Source organism: Microcaecilia unicolor, chromosome 7 (genome assembly GCF_901765095.1).
Source record: "Microcaecilia unicolor chromosome 7, aMicUni1.1, whole genome shotgun sequence".
Taxonomy (NCBI): domain Eukaryota; kingdom Metazoa; phylum Chordata; class Amphibia; order Gymnophiona; family Siphonopidae; genus Microcaecilia; species Microcaecilia unicolor.
This window is the reverse complement of record NC_044037.1, coordinates 281130631-281151493: the sequence shown is the minus strand read 5'-3', so window position 1 is coordinate 281151493 and position 20863 is coordinate 281130631. Positions and strand designations below refer to the sequence as shown.

The window sequence follows — 20863 nt, the reverse complement described above, 5'->3', positions numbered from 1 at the left end:
AATTTAAGGACCCTGTGATGGTGTGGCTAGTGGCTGGTTACAGGACCTCACGAAAATGTGGCACGCACAGGCTGCAGATAGAAAGTCAAATTACTTTTATTTATGATGTACATACAAGGAGAATAATCAACCCCGTTTACTCATAGGATTGCTACGTCCAATAATCACATTCCCACACAACCCTGGAATCCCTGGAGACATAGACTTAAGACTTATCACACAGGAATGCAAGGGTCTGAACTAGGGCCACACCTCTTCCCTGGAACTCCCCTCAGGTACTTAAGCCAAGCCAGAACTACTTGGGAGGATCTTTGCTCAGGGTCCTCTAGGAGACCTCCTCCTTCGGGGCCTCTCTGATCCACTCTGCTTCAGGGCATTTAACCACCTCCTGGCCTGAGCCCCACCCCTCTGATTCAGCCTCTGTGACATGCCAGGTTAATTCTACTGCCATAAAGTGGCAAAACTGCAATCTCATGGACCGATGTTCAGAACTACAACTGCTATGGTAAGCCAACAGTGGTGCAGAAACCTAGCTCACCAATGCTCAGAGGAAATGGTATTCAAATTATGTGCACACTGTAAAAGCAAAAGCAAGGGGGGTGGGGGGAAATGTGCTGGCACATGTGCAGAAGAGTTTTGCAGTAAGCTCAGCTCCTATGCAAATGCGCCTGCTTTCTGCGCCTTTAAATATAAGTGTTCCGAGTTAAAAGACTTATATTTAAACGCAGGAAATAAGAGCCAATGTATGCTTTCGTTTTAATTTTGCTCTAACTCGCACACATTCGTCTCTCACTACCAGCACTTAGGGGCTTGCATGGACTTCCTTCTGCTTCCAAATTATATAAAAACTGGCAGATTTTAAAAGAAAGAATTGTGAGAAATCCTCTCTTCAAACACCCTAATGCCTTCGCCCAAGCTGGCGTTAGGTTTTCAGCGGTAAGGCGGCTTTGTTTTCTGAGCTGTTCTCCGAGCAGCAGGAGGGAATAGGAAATGACCTCATTAACATCCGTTTGACTATATTAGCAAGATATTTGTGCTAATCTTCGATGCATGCGTCGTCTCCTATACTAGAGCCTCTGAGCATTCTGTGATCGCTAAAGCAGGTGCTAGTCCGGCGCTAATCACATCTAGCACCTGAGGGAATCTTTTACTAAGGCGTGCTCATGTTTTTAGCGCATGCTACAATTGTAAGCGCGCTAAACATTAGAGATGCCCATAGGAATGCACTGGCCTCTCTAACCTATAGCGCGCCCACAATTTTAGCGCGCCATAAAAACGTGAGTGCGCCTTAGTTTGGTTCTGAGCTTTGGCCCATCAGTGAAAGAGTGTTCTCAGGGACACCTGCCACTACATCACGCACTCCCTCACGGGCCCCTTTACTAAATCACGTTAGGAAATGGGCTTGGGGCATCTTAACGTGGGATTTTCCTGCCAGGGCCGCCGAGAGGGGGGGAAGGGGGGCAAAATTCCTCATTCCCTTCGGGCCTTCCCTCCCTGTGTCCCACCCTCGTGGAAACCGGAAGTTACATCAGACGAGGGCGGGACACAGGGAGGGAAGGCCAGAAGAGAGGCGATCTACAACTAGAGAGAGGCGATCTGCGACTGCCGCTTTGAATGCAGGGGGCCCGGAGCCGTGGAGGCAGGCAGGTGAGACTGGGGACTGCAGCGGCGGGGGTGCGACAGGGGGTCTTGCCCTGGGCCCGGCCTAGTCTCTCGGTGGCCCTGTTTCCTGCATGCTAAGTCCATTTCTAACACGGCAGTATTTTAAGAATTTTTCCATATATTTCTTTTCAGGTCATGTGCTAATGTTTGCATTAGCACTTGCTACCTGAAAATAATTAATGTGTGTGTGTACCTACCATTTCCTATTTAGGAGATGCTACAAGCTCCTGCGTTAACTCGTTAGCACATGGTAATCCAAAAACATTAGCTGGTTAACTCTTCCATGCTCATTCTCCGTCCATGACCCCCCACCCTCAAAAAATTTTTTTTAAATAGCTAGCACGCGAGTTAGCGCAGGCTAAGAGGCAAATTACTGCAAAGCACTAACATGTTTATTTATTTATTTATTGTATTTGTACCCCACATTTTCCCACCTTTTTGCAGGCTCAATGTGGCTTAGAGTTTGGAAATGAAAACGTCGTTACATGATTTGAGAAAGAAGAAAAAACCCAGTCAATCATAAGCTGAGGTGAAAGAGGAATTCAGATGGAAAGGTGTTGGGTAAGGTCGTGTGAGAGATGTTTTAGGTGTACTTGGGTAGTTTAAGGAATGATTTGTTTCATTGAGGGTGACTTTTGTAGGCTCTGTTGAAGAGATGTATTTTCAGAGCTTTGCGAAAGCTTGTTAGATTGGTTATGGTTTTCAGGGCCATGGGTAGTGCGTTCCAAGACTGTGTGCTTTTGTACGCAAAGGTAGTAGCATAAGCCTGTTTGTATTTCATTCCTTTACAGCTGGGGAAGTTCAGGTTGAGGAATTTGCGGGCCGATCTTTTGGCATTCCTGGGCAGTAAGTCCACTAGGTTTAGCATATAGAGTGGGGCATCTGCATGAATGATTTTGTGTACAGTCGTGCAGATCTTGAACTCAATTCGTTCCTTGAGCGGGAGCCAGTGCAGTTTCTCTCTGAGGGGTTTCGCACTTTCGTATTTAGGTGTTCCAAAAATGAGTCTGGCTGCGGTGTTCTGGGCTGTCTGGAGTTTTTTGATGGTCTGTTCTTTGCAGCCTGCGTACAGAGCATTACAGTAGTCCAAGTGGCTTATTACCAGTGACTGTACTAGGGTGTGGAAGATGTTTCTTGGGAAGAAAGGTTTTATTCTTTTGAGTTTCCACATCGATTGGAACATTTTTTTCGTCGTGTTCTTCGCGTGGGTGTCGAGAGTGAGGTTTCGGTCAATGGTGACTCCAAGGATTTTCAGATTTTCTGAGATAGGAAGTGTGCAGTAGGGTGTGGTTATTGTAGGATAGTTGTTTGTATTGTATTGGGAGGTGAGAACTAGACATTGAGTTTTTTCTGTGTTGAGTTTTAGCTTGAATGAGTCCGCCCAAGAGTGCATAGTCTGGAAGCTCTGGTTGATCTCGTTGGTTATTTCATTTAAGTCGCTTTTGAACGGGATATGGATCGTAACATCATCGGCATATATGTAGGGGTTAAGGTTTTGGTTGGCTAGGAGTTTGGCTAGTGGTATCATCATTAGGTTGAAGATAGTTGGTGAGAGGGGGGATCCTTGGGGAACTCCGCATTCTGGTCTCCAAGGTGGTGATCTGTCCGTATTCGTTATTACTTGGTAGGATCTGGTGGTGAGGAATCCTTCAAACCATTTGAGAACTGGGCCTCTGATTCCGAAGTACTCTAGTAGGTGTAATAGTATTCCATGATCCACCATGTCGAAGGCACTAGATATGTCGAATTGTAGAATGAGTATGTTCTTGCCGGTTGAGATTGTTGTTTTGAATGTGTTCATTGCCGACACTAGTACAGTTTCAGTACTATGATTTGATCGAAATCTTGATTGAGACTCATGTAGAATTGAGTGTTTGGTCAGGTATTCTGTGAGTTGTTTCGTCACTATGCCTTCCATCAATTTTGTTGTGAGTGGGATGGAAGCGACTGGTCGGTAGTTGGTTAAGTCCATTGTGCTTTTCTTGGTATCTTTAGGCAGAGGAGTGAGTAGGATATTTCCATTTTCCGTGGGGAAGAGTCCATTTAAGAGTCTATAGTTTATTTGGTTCGTGAGGTCTTGTTTGAATTGTTTGGGTGCGGATCTTATTAGGCTGGTAGGGCAAGTGTCAAGTTTGCATTGAGATTTGGCATATTTACTGAGCCATGTTTTCTGTTAAGCCTTCTCTCCTGCATTAAGTACATATTAGTACTGGATCCCTTAGTGATGTAGTGATGTCTGAATAAATGCCACAGCTCTGGGTATTTCCCAACTGCTTTGCTTTTCCTCCAATAGACATATTTCAAGTCTGCAAAACAGACTTGTTATAGCCCTAAAAGGAGTCTGCAAGACTTTACAGCAGTGGCTTCAGGATGTGATACTTCCCATCCCCAGGCTCTCTATGGAGTTAATGTAGAATAATCCACAGTCGTGGAAAGAACACCGAAGTCCCACGGAGAAACACAGAGCAAAAAAAGAAGTGGAAGGTGGATCGAAGCACTTCAAAACAGACCAGGGAACATAAGACGAAGATTGAAAACTTTTATTGAAGATTCTTAATCATGGCTTGACATGGTACCATGTTTCGGCACATACGTAACTGCCTCAGGAGTCTCCTGTGAATATCAAATATATCAAAACTCTTTTCAGTATTATGAAACCGACACACATGAGCATGAGTTACTGATGTTAAAATGCAAAAAAAGTCTTTAAAAAGACCGTTTTTCTGAAGAAATGATGGTCTGTAGTTCATGCACCGTCAGCGCATACCGATTAACAACTTGAGTTGTGGAGGAGTGGCCTAGTGGTTAGGGTGGTGGACTTTGGTCCTGAGGAACTGAGTTTGATTCCCACTTCAGGCACAGGCAGCTCCTTGTGACTCTGGGCAAGTCACTTAACCTTCCATTGCCCCATGTAAGCCGCATTGAGCCTACCATGAGTGGGAAAGTGCAGGGTCCAAATGTAACAAAAAAAAAATCAGTATGCATTGACTGTTTTGATTTTGTTCATATTCACAAGAGACTTCACAGGCAGGTACATATGTGCCTAAACATGGCACCGTGTCGAGTCGTGATTGAATCATACGTTCCCCGGTCTGTTTTTGAAGTGCTTCAATCCACCTCCCACTTCTTGTTTGTTGTGTTGCTATGGAGTAGCCATTTCAAAGTTTTATATGTTTTGCCTGTGTAAAAATGCGCTTTGAAAATTGCTTCCTCTCAATGCTGTTTCAGACAGCTGAAAATAACCAAATGTAAGCATGTGTGCTCTATTACAATGCCCATACCTTTGTCCACAGGGAAAAGGGGGCAAGTTTAGGTTGAAGAGGAAAAAGTACCCATGTGTTCGTACCGTCACATTTTCAAAAGGGAAGCCTTTGTTGTATTCCATGTTCAAGATATGCACGATTGTTCATAAAATCATTCATGGAGATGCCCCGACCTACATGCTAGACCTAGTGGACCTTCCACCCAGAAATGCTAAACGATCTTCCCACACCTTTCTCAACCTACACCAGCTGTAAAGGGGTCAAATACAAACTCACACATGCGTCCAGCTTTTCCTACATGAGTACGAAGATGTGGAATGCACTACCAACTCACTTGAAAACGATCAACGAATTAATTAGCTTCCGCAAAGCTTTGAAAACCTCTCTCTTTAACAAAGCCTACCACGAGAACCCATAACTACTTGAACACAACCCTTACACTCCTTCATTCAGAATATCTCACGGAATAGCTGCATAACCAGATCCTCTTGCTTTCTTTTATCTCTTTGCAACACCAATTGTATTTCTTCCCTGCTATGGCGCTGCCATAACAGATCTTTGTAAGCCACATTGAGCCTGCAAATAGCTGGGAAAAATGTGGGATACAAGTACAATAAATAATAATAATAAATAATTCCCCTTTGAAAAGAAGCCTCATGACCAGCAGATCTCCAAAATGTCAATGCAAATTCTGGAAACAGTTAATTTGGTCTGCCATGACAAAGCGTGTGAAGACTTATGCAATCAGGACTTTTTGGTTTCTTAGTCTTTCTTACTTTGTGAACATTTCTAGAATTACTGTTCGACGCTGAAAATGTAGCATAGGTTGTGGCCTAGTGGTTAGGGTGGTGGACTTTGGTCCTGAGGAACTGAGTTCGATTCCCACTTCAGGCACAGGCAGCTCCTTGTGACTCTGGGCAAGTCACTTAACCCTCCATTGCCCCATGTAAGCCGCATTGAGCCTGCCATGAGTGGGAAAGCGCAGGGTACAAATGTAACAAAAATAAAATAGATACTATTGGAGATTCTACATGGAATGTTGCTACTATTGGAGATTCTACAAGGAATGTTGCTACTATTGAAATTCTGTTGCTACTATTGGAGATTCTACACGGACTGTTGCTATTCCACTAGCAACATTACATGTAGAAGGCTGCGCAGGCTTCTGTTTCTGTGAGTCTGACGTCCTGCACGTACGTGCAGGACGTCAGACTCACAGAAGCAGAAGCCTGCGCAGCCAAATTGGTGATCTGCAAGGGCTGACCTCTACATGCAATGTTGCTAGTGGAATAGCAACATTCCATGTAGAATCTCAAATAGTAGCAACAGTGGAGGAGTGGCCTAGTGGTTAGGGTGGTGGACTTTGGTCCTGAGGAACTGAGTTTGATTCCCACTTCAGGCACAGGCAGCTCCTTGTGACTCTGGGCAAGTCACTTAACCCTCCATTGCCCCATGTAAGCCGCATTGAGCCTGCCATGAGTGGGAAAGAGCGGGGTACAAATGTAACAAAAATAAAATAGATACTATTGGAGATTCTACATGGAATGTTGCTACTATTGGAGATTCTACAAGGAATGTTGCTACTATTGAGATTCTGTTGCTACTATTGGAGATTCTACACGGACTGTTGCTATTCCACTAGCAACATTCCATGTAGAAGGCTGCGCAGGCTTCTGTTTCTGTGAGTCTGACGTCCTGCACGTACGTGCAGGACGTCAGACTCACAGAAGCAGAAGCCTGCGCAGCCAAATTGGTGATCTGCAAGGGCTGACCTCTACATGCAATGTTGCTAGTGGAATAGCAACATTCCATGTAGAATCTCAAATAGTAGCAACAGTGGAGGAGTGGCCTAGTGGTTAGGGTGGTGGACTTTGGTCCTGAGGAACTGAGTTTGATTCCCACTTCAGGCACAGGCAGCTCCTTGTGACTCTGGGCAAGTCACTTAACCCTCCATTGCCCCATGTAAGCCGCATTGAGCCTGCCATGAGTGGGAAAGCGTGGGGTACAAATGTAACAACAACAACAAAAAAAACATCAGTGAGACAAATTTCTATTTCAATGCATTCTGAATTGGTATTTTTTTTAGACAGCAGAATGTGAAAATTGTACAAGGTACTGTAAATGAAATGTTGTCCTACCAAACTATCACTACAAAGCTCCCTTTTGATTCCTAAGAAGAGAAGGTGGGTAAACTCAATTCCCAAATCACACAGCCTAAGGGGCAGCACAAGAAGAAAACACCCAACCCCTTAAGAAAAATTCAAAGTATGCATTTCTCTTTTTTATGACACATGACTGAATTGTTCATTTGTTGAACCTTCCTATGGGTGGCAGGCCATCCATCTTCACTTGTGTAAGGGTTTGTTTTCTTCTGTAATTAAAGCAAATGAACTAAAAGACAGCACTGCAAATAACTGTGTTCCTATGAGCATGAACAAGCTGACGACATTTTTATTCCAATCGGCATAAATCAAACCACAGAAAACAGTCAAATGACTTTTACTACTACTACTACTTCTTATCATTTCTACAGCGCTACTAGACGTACACATAGTAACATAGTAACATAGTAGATGACGGCAGAAAACGACCTGCACGGTCCATCCAGTCTGCCCAAGACAAACTCATATGTGTATACCTTACCTTGAATTGAATTTGTACCTGTCCTTTTCAGGGCACAGACCATATAAGTCTGCCCAGCAGTATTTCCCGCCTCCCAACCACCAGACCCGCCTCCCATCACCGGCTCTGGTACAGACCGTATAAGTCTGCCCTCCCCTATCCTTGCTTCCCAACCACCACCCCCTCTTCCCCCTGTACGCTGAAGACGTAAGAGATAGTCCCTGCTCAACAGAGCTTTACAATCTAATCAAGACAGACAAACAGGACAAATAAGGGATAAGGACAAAGAGTAGGAAGATTCCAGAATCCCAAAGAGTACTACTACTCTAGACGAAATGCAGCGCTGTATACTAAACATGTAAGGGCCAGTCCCTGCTCTACAGAGCTTACAATCTTTAGATTTCAAGCTCTTTTGAGCAGGGACTGTCTTTTCTTCATGTTCAATTGTGAAGCGCTGCGTACGACTGGTAGCGCTATAGAAATGATTTATAGTAGTAGTAGTATTCGAGACAGACAAGCAGGACAAATAAGGGATAAGGACAAAGAGTAGGAAGATTCCGTGCAGAATCCCAAAGAGTAGCAAGATTCCAGAATCCCAAAGACTACTATTACTCTAGACGAATGCAGCGCTGTACAGTAAACAAGTAAGGGACAGTCCCTGCTTTACAGAGCTTACAATCTAATCAAGACAAACAGGACAAATAAGGGATAAGGGAATTACTAAGGTGGGAATGATAAAACATACATGGGTACTGAACAAGCAAATAGGAGTTAGGAGTTAAAAGCAGCCTCAAAAAGGTGGGCTTTTAGCCTAGATTTGAAGATGGCCAGAGATGGACATTTAAAGGGCCAACACTGAACTCGCACTCTACTTCATACGAACCAGAAGCTGAGCAAAAATCTGAAGAAGGCAAACCAGGAGGATTTTGAACAGCAGCTAGTAAAACATGCTTACCGCAGGTTAAAATGCACTACTGTGGGATACAGTCGGGCATCCCATGGTAGTTTTTGCGTGTGTGCACACTACCACACACTAAAAAAAATAGTTTTTATTTTTTTCGCACTGGGAGTGGGTCTGGGGGGGCAGAGAGAGTAGCCATTAGTGCTGCAGACTGAGATCCTGGGGAACTGGGTTCAATTTGCACTGCAGCTCCTTATGATCCTGGGCAAGTGACTTAACACTCCATTGCCCCAGGTACAAAAACTTAAGATTGTGAGCCCACTAAGGACTGAAAAAGTACCTGGATATAGGGGGAGATTCTATATATGGTGCCTAAAAAAAATTTTTTTTTTTTTTAAATCGGCACTGAAGTCAGTGACAATTAAGTGTGTTCCATAATTGGTCACTAGATTTAGGTGCTTTGTTGATATTTCAGCGTCTAAATCGACATGCATCCATTTACATCAATGAAAATGTGGCGTAAATCCCAGCATGTAGATTTAGGCGCAATGGGCCATATTCTATAACTAGGCATGCAAATTTCAGAACGCCCACGAAACACCCACTTCCCCACCCATAACCACGGCCCTTTTTGCCTGCGCACATTAGAAGTTTGGTGCACATCATTACAAAATACGCTTAGCGACTTGTGCACCTAAATTCTAATCAGTGCCAATTAGTGCTGCTATCAGTGCTATTAAGCTTGTCAAGTTATGCACATTGTTATCGGTGCAGATCTTTAGTTGCGCTATATAGAATCCAGGGGATAATGTGTACATTGACTCCTTCCAATGTTCAATGTTTGTGTTCCATTGTTGCACTCCTTAACGACACTTCGATTGTCTCGCATAATTCTGCACAATGTAATCCATAACCAATTTGTAACAAATTGTACTTCCATCATTCATTTCTTATTGCAAGCCACACTGAACCCGCAAAAAGGTGGGAAAATGTGGGATACAAATGCAATAAATAATAAAAAAATAATACAGCACTGCATACATCTAGTATGAGTAGCGGGACACATTTATCCACTCCTACCCTAGCTGAGATAATATTTAACCATCTCTCTGACCTCACGTGCAACTTTCTTCAAATCAATCACCTTACTTTCTAATTCTTCTTACTTTCTTACTCATCTATATGTTACAACTTTGCCTTACCCTTCACTACCAATTATAATGTTCTAGTACATATTCAGGCTTATTTTCGAAAAAGAAAGATGCCCATATTTCGACCCAAATCGGGAGATGGGCGCCCTTCTCTCATGGGCGCCCAAATCCGTATAATCGAAAGCCGATTTTGGGCGCCTCCAACTGCAGTCTGTCGCAGAAACAAACAAAGTTGACGGGGGCGTGTCAGAGGTGTGGTGAAGGCGGGACTGAGGCGTGTTTATCGGCCGAGGAGAGATGGGCGCCCTCAGCTGATAATGGAAAAAAGAAGGGCGGCAGTAGTGAAAATTTGGGCCGCTTTTTTTGGACCCTTTTTTTTCAGGAACAAGTCCCCAAAAAGTGCCCCAACTGCCCAGATGACTACCGGAGGGAATCGGGGATGATCTCTCCTGACTCCCCCAGTGGTCACTAATCCCCTCCCACCAAAAAAAAAAAAAAGAACTTTAAAAACTTTTTTTTGCCAGCCTGTATGCCAGCCTGAAATGTCATACCCAGCTCCATCACAGCAGTATGCAGGTCCCTGGAGCAGTTGTTAGTGGGTGTAGTGGACTTCAGGCAGGTGGACCCAGACCCATCTCCCCCCCTACCTGTTACACTTGTGGTGGTAAATGTGAGTCCTCCAAAATCCACCCGAAACCCACTGTACCCACATGTAGGTGCCCCCCCTTCACCCCTTACGGCTATGGTAGTGGTGTACAGTTGTGGGGAGTGGGTTTGGGGGGGGGGGGTTGGGGGGGCTCAGTGCACAAGGTAAGGGAGCTATGCACCTGGAAGCAATTTGTGAAGTTCACTGCAGTGCCCCCTAGGGTGCCCGGTTGGTGTCCTGGCATGAGGGGGACCAGTGCACTACGAATCCTGGCCCCTCCCATGACCAAATGCCTTGGAGTTGTTCGTTTTTGAGCTGGGCGGCTTCGGTTTCCATTATCGCTGAAAACCGATACCGCCCATCTCAAATCCACCCAAATCCGATGCATTTGCCTGGCACCAACCGTATTATCAAAACAAAAGATAAGACGCCCATCTTTTTCGAAAATACGGTCTGTCCCACCCCTTCGCGGACCCGTCCTCGGAGATAGTCGCCCATGGAGCTGGGCGTCCGCGTTCGATTATGCCCCTCATTGTGTTGTCATTGCAAGTAGTATACCATGCCATACTTTGTATTGTTGTTCGAATATTTTTACTGCTCTAATTGGCTCCTGCTCATGTTTGATCTATTCTTACTGTACACCGCCTTGAGTGAATTCCTTCAAAAAGGCGGTAAATAAATCCTAATAAAATAAAATAAAAATAAATAGCAGTAGCATGTTCTGCACCAATCAGTTAGCACCTGGTTAGAAAATATGCCCTTAAAACCCACAAAATAGGTGTCATTATGTGTTCATGCACTAATGGCCACACACTAATGGGAAATTTTAGCACGTGGCCACTTACTGCCAAAGTAGAAAAAATCAGCCATTTCTTGGCAGCACTAAAAGTGGCCTTAGTGCATGGGAAAGACTCACACTAAGGATAGAACAGGCCACTTTTTAGCACTGCTTAGTAAATGGCCCCACAGTACATAAAAGAAGCAGTGGTCCATGCTGAGATAACGTCATGATGGGACTACTGTAACCAGGGCTGCCGAAAGACTAGGCCGGGCCCGGGACAAGGCCACCCCGCCTCTGCCCCCCAGCCGCTGCCGCCGCCCCCGTCGCTGCAGTCCTCGGTCTCACCTGCCTGCCTCCATGGCTCCGGGCCCCCTTCATTCAAAGCGGCAGTCACAGATCATGTCTCTTCTGGACTTTCCTCCCTGTGTCCCACCCTTGCGGAAACCGGAAGTTACATCAGACGAGGGCAGGACACAGGGAGGGAAGGCCAGAAGAGACGCGATCTGCGACTGCCTCTTTGAAAGAAGGGGGCCCGGAGCCGTGGAGGCAGGCAGGTGAGACCGCGGACTGCAGCGCCGGCGGCCTGACCCCGGCGCCGGGCCCCCCTTGGAGGCCCGTGCCCGGGAAATTTTACCCCCCCTGCCCCACCCCTCTCGGCGGCCCTGACTGTAACACCCTGTACATTGATCAAACCAAAAAGAGAATGTAATAGCTCCAACTAATTTAGAATGCTGCAGCACGACTGATAAAGGACTGCAAGTGGAGTGATCATCACATCACAGCCTTCCTGCAAAAACTACACTGGTTACTAGTACCTTACAGGGCTCAGTTTTTGTCTTTGATTTTCAACGCCCTCAGACAAAATGGGCCAGAGTACTTAAAGAATATATCAGCCCTCTATACACCTTTGAGACCTCAAAGATTCTCTCAAAAAAACTACATGATATACTGATATCCGCCAGCAAGTAGTCCCCACACTGTGGCACCTACTTCCAGATGGGCTATGCTGAATTCAAGACTACTTTTGCGTCTAGAAGTAGGTAAAAAGCCTGGCTCTCCTCCCAAGCCTTTTACACATTTGCCAGGTGACCATCCACTCACTCCATACCTGGACTAGCTTGCTGCATACCATATCTTATTCAACTGTACATATAATCTGACTTCAATTTAGTCACCTACCTAATATTGCAAAGACTATGTATTACCCATCTATACGGGGGGTGGGGGGGGGGGCAGCAAGCTATCTGCTAGTGATCAAGTAAGCTAGGTGTATGTGCCTGGAAAGTTCGATGCGTATCTGTGGTGGGGGATAAGAGAGAGCTGAGAGTACCTTGTATCTTGGGACAGAGGGAAGAAAATCTGGGAGGGGGGAGGGAACACAGGATGGGTGAGAAAGTTTGTGGACAAAGAAAGAGCTGGGGGTCTTGCTGGGAATTAGAAAGAACTGGAGGGTATAGAAGGCTGGGGGGGTTGGAAGAGAGAGAGAGAAAGCTAGAGGATATAGCGAGAGCTGGAGATCTGTCTGAGGGACGGGGCGAGAAGAACAAGGGAACGGTGAGAGCAGTAGGGAAAGAAAAAAACTAGGGGAGAGAGGGGAAGAAAGAACTAGATGAATGAGAGAAAGCTGGGAGGGTATTTACCCTGAATGAAGGACAAAAACTGTGGATTGAACCTGCTGGCAATGGGGATCAAGCCTAGCAAGAGGTTCAAGCTAAGCTGGGGAGGGGGGAGTCAAACTTGAGGAGAAAGAAAGCTGGGAAGGAGGGTCAGATTTGGAGCACAGAGGAACCTTATGATAGGGGAATTCAATGCACAAAATAAATAAAATTAAAATAAAGTATGCAGACCTTTAGAATATTATATATAGGATCTTCAAATTTGTACCTGGAATTTTACATTGGTTTTGCAGAGAATTGCCCCAGTGATAGCACAAGTGCTGTTTCCTGTTCCTCCACCCAGAAATGAAGGGGGTCTTTTATTAAGCTGTGGTAGCAATCAGCTGAGATGCCTAGAGGAATATAAGTATATAAGTATTGCCATACTGGGAAAGACCAAAGGTCCATCAAGCCCAGCATCCTGTTTCCAACAGTGGCCAATCCAGGTCACAAATACCTGGCAAGAACCCAAAAAAGTACAAAACATTTTATACTGCTTATCCCAGAAATAGTGGATTTTCCCCAAGTCCATTTATTTATTACATTTGTACCCCGCGCTTTCCCGCTCATCGCAGGCTCAATAACGGTCTATGGACTTTTCCTTCAGGAAGCCGTCCAAACCTTTTTTTAAACTCCGCTAAGCTAACCGCCTTTACCACATTCTCTGGCAACGAATTCCAGAGTTTAATTACACGTTGAGTGAAGAAACATTTTCTCCGATTCATTTTAAATTTACTACATCGTAGCTTCATCGCATGCCCCCTAGTCCTAGTATTTTTGGAAAGCGTGAACAGACGCTTCACATCTACCCGTTCTACTCCACTCATTATTTTATAGACCTCCATCATATCTCCCCTCAGCCGCCTTTTCTCCAAGCTGAAGAGCCCTAGCCGCTTTAGCCTTTCCTCATAGTGAAGTCGTCCTATCCCCTTTATCATTTTCGTCGCCCTTCGCTTCACCTTTACTAATTCCACTATAGCTTTTTTGAGATACGGCATTTACCACCAGCTGATTTCTACCGCGAGCTAAAAATGCTACCGCAGCTTAGTAAAAGACACACTAAGGAACAATTTATAGCCTTTTTTATATGTTATAATGCTGATTCACAATTTACATGGCCAAAGAGGCAGACATTTCATCATGGGAGAAATTTGGAAATCAGGTGTCTAGTAGGAAGCATACAATCATGTAATATATCAGCTTCAACAGCAAGATACAGAAAATAAATACTTACAGTCTCAACCGGCCAAGGGCGCCAATTGTTGTGTGCTGCAGAAATGAGAGGGTGATGAGTGCTGGTCCCAAGGAAACAGGAATCAATTTGCCTCTGGGTAAGCCAGCATGCAGTCAAAAATAAACCGATGCTCCCAGTTGGCAAGATTTTCCCTCTCACACTTTTAGGGTTACTGAAACAAGAGAAGGTAAAAGACAAATTAACCTTTTGAAAGTGAACAATCTGGGACTCATATTGCAAACGCTGCATCTATAAGCTATGAAGAAACTGGATGGGTACAACAGAAAACAGGCCCACTGTCAAGCCGATGTAATAATACTGTGTTATAAATCTGTGTTAGATTATTTTTAAAATTCTGCATTAATTTTTACATTATTTCAGGTGTAAGGTACTAATGATATGCAAAAAAACCACCAAAACAAATAATCAGCATTAAAAATATAAAGAGTGTACTAATACATCCAGTCCCAAATGCCCCATGCCAAGAACCTCAAACTAGGAACACTTTGCCCTTTCAAACACTTTCAAACAACAACAAAACCAGGGGACACAAGATGAAGCTAGAATATGGTAGATTTAAAACAAATAGGAGAAAGTTTTTCTTTACTCAGCATGTAGTTAGACTCTGGAACTCGTTGCCGGAAAATGTAGTGACAGCAGCTGGCCTTACGGAATTTAAAGGGGGTTTGGACAGATTCCCCTTTATACTTGCTTTTTGCAATTTGTAAGCCACCCAGAACCAACTTTAAATAAATAAATACCAATTCCCTACGTTCTGTACAGATAACAAGATCTTCAAGAAGTCTAGGCAAATCCTAGAGAATTTACATTTGATAATTACAATTAGAGGTAACATAAAAAAAATATTATCTAAAATAATGAGCATTCAAGTGTTTCCTAAAATATAACCAGCAAGAGTCCTAACCTGGATAGGAAGAGAATTCCAGACCTTAGCTGCCAAATATGTGACGCGAGCTGAAAATCCTGTTTTAAAACGCAATCCCCCTAGGGTTAGGAAATTGCAAAAGTAAAGTATTTCTAACCTCTGTAATATAGACAGAATTGGAAAACCAAAGTATGTCTAAAATATAAGATGGAGCCATTACTATTTAGTATAATTAAAAATCATCGTACATAATTTAAACTTAATGCAAGCCTCTACTGGTAGCCGACACAATTCTATCAACAAAGGAGATATTCTTTCAGATTTATGAGCAGGAATAATTAGCTATGCTACTGTGCTTTGGATCATATGGATCTTTTTCAATACAAATTGTGAACATCCCAAATAGACAATATTACAATAGTCAAACTCTCCGACAATAAGACTTCATGCCACCATTTTGAAAGCTGAAGGGCCAAAATAACCCCTAATTCTCCTTAAGTGGAGGAGTAGCCTAGTGGTTAGTGAAGTGGACTTTGATCCTGGGAAACTGAATTCAATTCCCGCTGCAGCTCCTTGTGACTCCAGGCAAGTCACTTAACCCTCCATTACCCCTGGTACAAAATAAGCACCTGAATATATATAAACCGCTTTGAATGTAGTTGCAAAAAAACCACAGAAAGGCAGTATATCAAGTCGAATTTCCCTTTCCCTAGTTGAGATTCTACATGGAATGTTGCAGTTGCTACTATTTGAGATTCTGGAATGTTAATGTTGCTATTTCACTAGCAACATTCCATGTAGAAGCCTGCCCTAGCAGATCTGCAATGTGGCTGCGCAGGCTTCTGTTCCTGTGAGTCTGACGTCCTGCACATATGTGCAGGACGTCAGACTCACAGGAACAGAAGCCTGTGCGGCCGCATTGCTGATCTGCAAGGACGTCAGACTCACAGAAACAGAAGCCTGCGCGGCTGCGTTGCTGATCTGCAAGGGCAGGCTTCTATGTGGAATGTTGCTAGTGGAGGAGTAGCCTAGTGGTTAGTGCAGTGAACCTTGATCCTGGGGAACTGAGCTCAATTCCCACTGCAGCTCCTTGTGACTCTGGGCAAGTCACTTAACCCTCCATTGCCCCTGGTACAAAATAAGTACCTGAATATATGTAAACCGCTTTGAATGTAGTTGCAAAAACCTCAGAAAGGCAGTATATCAAGTCCCATTTCCCTTAACCTTTTCATCATAAAAACTTGTTTTTTTTTAACTAATGTGTTTATCTGCAATTTAGGGCTAAAGAGTATCAGATAAAATAACTCCCAACATCTTTAAACAAGAAAAAAATTTAAAACCAGGGTTGGTTAGTTCAAGGATATTATCAATCCATAAGTCTGATGGCTGCACAACCATTAAAAGCTTGGTTTTAATTTGTATTCAATTTCTGGTAAGATGAATGAATCCAAGATTCCAGGAGATGCATACAACTTTATGAGACATATCACTAACTGAAGATGAGATGAGCATACCACAGCTTTTAACAACTGAGGCCCGTCACTGGTATCTTCTTCATTGAGGAAAGGAGTCCTAAGCTATGCATTTTAAGGTTCTCCCATTTTGCAATTTTCAATTACACTCGTTTTAATTTCTACACTCTGATACTATCACGTTGATTTATGTGCCACTCTTGGTTGGATTTCAACTGGTACAGATGTGTTTACTGGCACTAAGGGTGATTCTGAAGCACATGTGAAGAACGAATGGCACAACCGGAAAACATCAGGAAAAAGACATGCAATGATAATATTGTACAGTAGGAAATATTCCACAGAATGATGCATGTTGTCTGTCTCCAGCAAGAGTATAACCAGGATTTGTTTCCTTTTCTCAGTCTAGTTTATCTATCCCAGCTGGGACTCTCCAGAGATAAACAGACATAGACAAATCAAAAATCTTACAGACAAGCAGGGCCAAGCAGTCTGGCTTGACTCTAAGAACCAAAAATAAGCCAAACCACATTATCCCCAAAAAGCATGTAAGCAGGGCTTATTTCCAAACTTTTATATGTGTCCATAGTGCGATTTATCCTTCTTGTGTCTTTGATCTTTCTTGCTTTCCCCCTTCTTAGTTCTAGTCTGATCTTCTCATTCCAAACTGCTTATTTGTTCCTTTCTTTGAATTTACACTTTTATTTGGAATTATTTTCTCTCACTAGCATCATTCCATGTGGAAGCCTGCCCTTGCAGATCAGAAACGCGGTCGCGCAGGCTTCTGTTTCGGTGGGCTATTTTTAATATTGGTGCAGGCCCATTAAAAAATTGCCTTTTTTTCAACTACGGTAAAAAATGGCCCCGTGCGCACCTAAAGGATGCTCCCGCAGGCCGCTTTTTAATCGTGGCTTTGTAAAAGGACCCCACACTTTTTAAAAACGTATACATGCCAGGGAACAGCTAGAAATCCTCACGTGAAAATATTAGGTCCTATATATGCATTCCCTTTAGGAAATGGTGAACATGTGTAGATTTTTGACCCACCCAGGTCATGACTGAGATATGACCCCATCATTAGGGCGGAGCTTAAAGAATAGAAAAACTAAATAAGCTTATTTTCAAAGGTCTAACCCCCTAGAACTGTTCCACCGTAGCTAAAAAATATTTGTCAACAAGTTTGAACCTTTTACCTGAATATCTAGAAGTAGCACAATCACCTCAAAGTTGACAAAAAAACAACAAATTTATCAAAAATACAGAAACACAAATTTGTTTCCTGATAGTTAATTCAGTCATAGTAGAACCAAGCAAATACAGTTGAGTTTGGGATCTAGTTGTTGCTGCCATATCTCATTCGTGATAACCAACCTGACGAATAAACACAAAATTAGTCTTCTTCATTCCTTTTGTTTCTGAGTTTCTGAGTCTGACATCCTGCACGTACAACATGCAGGACGTCGGACACAGTCAGAAGAAACTAAACGAAGAAGACTTTGGCTGGCGGGGGTTGGGGTCCCCCGCCAGCAAAGGTAGCAAGTGGCGGGTTGGCGGCGGGAGGGGGGGTTGAGAGGGTCACCAGCAGGGGGGTCCTGGCCCAAATCTAAGGGGGCCCAGGCCCCGTGACCCCATAGCAGCTACGCCCCTAGTCTACAACAGCGCAGCACACTTTTTGACAAACCTTAGTGAAAAAGGACCTTTACATGCTGAATATTGCATTTAACTAGCTAGATTTTATCCGGTCACGTATGCTCAGATATTCAATAGTGGCGCCTGGAAATGGCACAGCATTGACTATTCAGGAATTTTATTTTTTTTTTTAATTTTATTTTTTGTTACATTTGTACCCCGCGCTTTCCCACTCATGGCAGGCTCAATGCGGCAGGCAATGGAGGGTTAGGTGACTTGCCCAGAGTCACAAGGAGCTGCCTGTGCCGGGAATCGAACTCAGTTCCTCAGGACCAAAGTCCACCACCCTAACCACTAGGCCACTCCTCCACTGTTGCTACTATTGGAGATTCTACATGGAACGTTGCTGTTCCACTAGCAACATTCCACGTAGAAGTCAGCCCTTGCAGATCACCAATGTGGCCGCGCAGGCTTCTACTTCTGTGAGTCTGACGTCCTGCACATACGTGAAGGACGTCAGACTCACAGAAACCCCTTCTACATGGAATGTTGCTAGTGGAATAGCAACATTCCATGTAGAATCTCCAATAGTAGCAACATTCCATGTAGAATCTCCAATAGTATCTATTTATTTTTGTTACATTTGTACCCTGCGCTTTCCCACTCATGGCAGGCTCAATGCGGCTTACATGGGGCAATGGAGGGTTAAGTGTCTTGCCCAGAGTCACAAGGAGCTGCCTGTGCCTGAAGTGGGAATCGAACTCAGTTCCCCAGGGACCAAAGTCCACCACCCTAACCACTAGGCCACTCCTCCAGCGTTCAGCTGGCAGCATTCAGCAAAATGCAGACCCCGAATATTGGGCCCTCAGTGGTGAAATGTAGCTGCAGAACGCATAACTTATCCACTGAAGTAAAGATAGATAAAGAACAGATATAAATGTTTAACTGACCATTTAAAATCTGTGTGGATTTTCGTACCATCTCTTTATATGGCTACGTATAAATTTAAATGTGTAAATTATAAATATTTCTACCAACTCTGAGACACGTGGGAGCGAAAGAACTGGCGGGGCTGAGGATCACAAAGCACCTTGTTCACAATTAAGCACGCTGAGAGACGATATGGTACAGACAACTTATTTAGGATCACCTTTAAGTTGTCAGAGCAAATGAACAGTGGTACAAGTGGAAACTTAAGGCATCCCAGAAGATTCTAAGTACATAAGTAATGCCACACTGGGAATAGACCAAGGGTCCATCGAGCCCAGCATCCTGTCCACGACAGCGGCCAATCCAGGCCAAGGGCACCTGGCGAGCTTCCCAAACGTACAAACATTCTATACAATCAAGCCATTGTGACATCACTAATGAGGTTGGCTCTTATTGGTGGAATGAGCCACTATGACATCACAATAGGTTAAATCACTGCTCTATGTAATAAAAGTGAGCCAAGTAGAGGACATAAGTACATAAGTAATGCCACACTGGGAAAAGACCAAGGGTCCATCGAGCCCAGCATCCTGTCCACGACAGCGGCCAATCCAGGCCAAGGGCACCTGGCGAGCTTCCCAAACGTACAAACATTGTGGATTTTTCCCAAGTCCATTTAGTAGTGGTTTATGGACTTGTCCTTTAGGAAACCGTCTAACCCCTTTTTAAACTCTGCTAAGATAACCGGCTTCACCACGTTCTCCGGCAACGAATTCCAGAGTTTAATTACGCGTTGGGTGAAGAAAAGTTTTCTCCGGTTTGTTTTAAATTTACTACACTGTAGTTTCATCGCATGCCCCCTAGTCCTAGTATTTTTGGAAAGCGTGGACACTTCACATCCACCTGTTCCACTCTACTCATTATTTTATATACCTCTATCATGTCTCCCCTCAGCCGTCTCTTCTCCAAGCTGAAAAGTGGGTTCAGGCTTTAATTAAGCCCAGCCTATTTTTCTATGGAGGCAGAACAATGTATATAGGACAAGTGGCTTGAAAACAAAACAAATTCCTCTAGCCATTCAAAGCTACTATTTGTCTTCCTCCTCCATCTAGTAAAGATGGTCAGTGAACAATGGCCGGTATCCCCACTGGATGATGGCATCTTCCATAGAATTTTACAGGCCCTGGTGTTAATCTCAGCCCTTAAACCTCTGATTAAGCAACATTGCTATGGAAACAGATCTCAGTTGCTTTGTCCCTATCAGGGCTTCTTCATGTAAATTCACTTCTTGACACTTTTTGACAAAAAGCCAGTCACTGAGCTGTGGTTAATCCTAAACTGTGATTCCCCCCCCCCCTTTCCCCCCCCCCCCTAAAAAGCTCATCCTTCTCCCATATAATAATCTTTTTCATTGAGGGGTCTTTTTACTAAGGCGCAGCAAAAAGCGGCCTGCGGTAGCGAGGGCGCATGTTTGTGGTGCGCACTGGGCCAGTTTTTACCGCATCCGGGATAAAGGTCTTTTTTTCAATGGGCTGGGAAAAGAGCCTACGATAAAAATGAAAATAGTGCGGGCCTATATACAGACTGAGCCCTTAACACCCATTGATCTAGCAGTAAGGGCTCATTTGCTACACGTACGGTGACCAGTCGGCGCGTGCCAACTTCCAATTAACGGCAAAAATGCTGCACGCAGTAGGAAATTTTAAAAATAGTTTGTCCCGGCGTTATGGGCATGTGCCAAATCTGAAATTACCGCCAGGGAGTGCGCTAGCCTGGCAGTAGTCTCATTTTGGTGTACAGCCTACTGCGCCTTTGTAAAAGAGCCTCTGAACGTCTTAGCGGGAAGACTGGATGGACCATTTCATTCTTTATCTGCCACTAAAAGATCGTATTACTTTCAAGATTTGCACCTTAACCCATAAAATCATCCATAGAGAAGCTCCTTCCTACATGTCAGACCTAATTGACTTAAAGGCACGAAACATCAAAAGTTCATCACGTACCTTCCTAAACCCTCCACTACCCTAATTG

At 44.0% G+C, this 20863-nt stretch overlaps 1 protein-coding gene across 1 annotated transcript in view; it reads right to left on the bottom strand.

Annotated features, from left to right (window-relative positions):
• LOC115473714 (myosin light chain kinase, smooth muscle-like) overlaps positions 1–20863 on the bottom strand; it is a 673403-nt gene that overhangs the window by 577313 nt on the left and 75227 nt on the right. The window contains exon 2 of the mRNA XM_030208760.1: positions 13916–14087. The gene's annotated coding sequence lies outside the window, so the exon portion shown is untranslated. The remainder of the gene's footprint in view (positions 1–13915; positions 14088–20863) is intronic.